The sequence below is a fragment of the Belonocnema kinseyi genome, chromosome 6, assembly GCF_010883055.1.
Source record: "Belonocnema kinseyi isolate 2016_QV_RU_SX_M_011 chromosome 6, B_treatae_v1, whole genome shotgun sequence".
Lineage (NCBI taxonomy): Eukaryota > Metazoa > Arthropoda > Insecta > Hymenoptera > Cynipidae > Belonocnema > Belonocnema kinseyi.
In genome coordinates this window covers 17389487-17391775 of record NC_046662.1, presented here as the reverse complement: position 1 = coordinate 17391775, position 2289 = coordinate 17389487, and the positions used below count along the sequence as shown (strand labels likewise).

General features: G+C 26.6%; 1 protein-coding gene across 1 annotated transcript in view; it reads left to right on the top strand.

Annotated features, from left to right (window-relative positions):
• LOC117175278 (lipase 3-like) overlaps positions 1-2289 on the top strand; it is a 179818-nt gene that overhangs the window by 75017 nt on the left and 102512 nt on the right. The window lies entirely within an intron of this gene.

Sequence of the window (2289 nt, the reverse complement as noted above, 5' to 3'; positions counted from 1 at the left end):
GAAACTTAAAGATGCGTTAAAACCGGATATCGAACATTTAGAGGATTTATTGAATTAAAAGTCTATACGGTAAATTAAAAATTGGTTACATAGTTAAAATGGGTCAATTAAATGCAGTAAATTTCACGGGAATTTCAGAAAAATGAGGGCGAATTTAACAGAATCCAAAAGAATTCAAGGAGTACGTTTTCGACATCGATAGTGTTCCTTTTCAAATTATGGTTTAAATTTTATGTGATAATGTTCATTATTCAATCAGTATTTTAGCTAAATTCAGCAAATGTTCGGTCTTACGGTCAATGATAAAATCAAAATAAAAGCATCCGAAATAACATGTGAAAAACATATTTATTTCTTTTAAAAAAATCCTCAACGTTTCGACCAACACTGCGGGTCTTTATCAAGAGTCGATATTTCCGTCGATATTTTATTTCCGGTTGTCTTCTGTTCCAACTCAATAAGATTAAAATATTTATTTAATCCTAAGATTTTGAAAAAAATGCTCTATGAATCCGTTGAGATATGAACCCAGGTCCTCCTGATTGCCGGTCTAATGCTTTACCAACTAAGCTACGGTGAGACAAAATGCTTTTCTTCACTACCTTCTGAAAAGCTGAACATTAATTAATAATTATTGAAAAAAGATTTCTAAATGCAACATAACAATAGAGAAACAAGATTATATTATCGAAGCCACTAATTAAAAATATCTTTTATCGAAATATTTCATTTCTGTATTTTAAATAAATAAAAAATATTTGTTTTGAAAATAACTTTCTTAATTGTTTAAATTACGGAATTTTCCATCGTCGAAAATTATACAGTGTAGGAAATCTTATATTTTAGGAAGTTTTTTTCCCTAATTTTATAGTTCTGCAATTTTTAAATTGTTTATATTATAAACTGTTCCGGATTTTTTCATCCTAGAATTATGTAACTAGGAATTTTTATATATCGGAAATTTTGTAATTACGAGAATTTTATGTTTTGAATATTTTCTTTCGTTTTATACTTGTTCTATTTTCTCGAGTCCTCTATTAAATATATTCCTTTTTTGGAGCAATTTGAACATTTATTTGTGATATTAGATGTTGATTATATTATTGATTTGATAATTTTAAATTTCTGGTCATTGTATACAATATATTTAAACAATATAAATAAAAAAGATTCTCAACGAAATAGTTAAATTAGTAACAAAAATAAAATTGATATTAAAACAGATGTTTTTCAATCATTAATTGAAAAACCGTGGCAAAAAACAGTAAATAAAAACACTTTTTATAGCTGCTGCGTCTGCGCATTTCGAGCCTGATTATTTTTTCTTTTAGTTGCTCTTGCGCATTTAAACTCATTTTGTACAACTTCTACAAAGGATACGTGTCCGATTAAAAAATTACCGATAATAAATGTGAAGCTGTTTGTTAGGTTAGCGACTTTTCTCTAGTAATGTTTTTGATTGCTCGTCTGGTTTTTCGTAAATTTGATTTGTTTACTTTTTAATATTATTTTTTTTAAATAAAAAAACTATACGTTCTGCCAACAAATCATTTCTGTAAATTTTAGGTCTTTTTTGGATGTACAACTTTTGTTGGTTTATTTTTTTACCCTACATCGCTTTTCCAAAACTTTACTTATTTTAATTGTTAATACTGTTTCTTTACGAACAAAAACAAAACTGCGAGTCCTATTAAAAAGTGATTAAAACCGATTTCTAGACCTGTTATATCAGCGTAATTTTTGTTTATTCCCATTATTCGAATCTTGCATAGTTTCACAGCAAAATGGAATTTTTCATTTTTATTCATTTTTTTTCTGAGAAAAAAATTGGAATTTTTGATTTCCCAATAAAATAAATAAAGTTCTTACAACAAGCTTGTAAGGTGTTCATAAAGAAACTGTTAATTAACAGATTCAGATACACTTTTATAAATATTGTTACCAACAATTACAAAAATTGTTGTTTAATGACTTGTATCCGATTAAAATACATCTATGAACTCATTGCATATTTAAAGGTTCTACGTACTAGAATTCGTATTTAGTAAGAATTCAAACAATTTATTCTGAAAACGTTTTCGATGCAAAGAAAATTGCCAGAGTTATAGCGTTTTCAAAATAAAAAAATTCAAATTAAAATGAAAATTTTAATCCAAACAGCGCAAGATGTGAAAAAGTCAAGAAAAAAAAAACTTTGATTTTTGACAGCCCTACAACATGAACAAAACAACTTTTTGAATTTTCTTGAGAAATCGTAAATTCAAATTTAAATGGCACAAAATATAATCA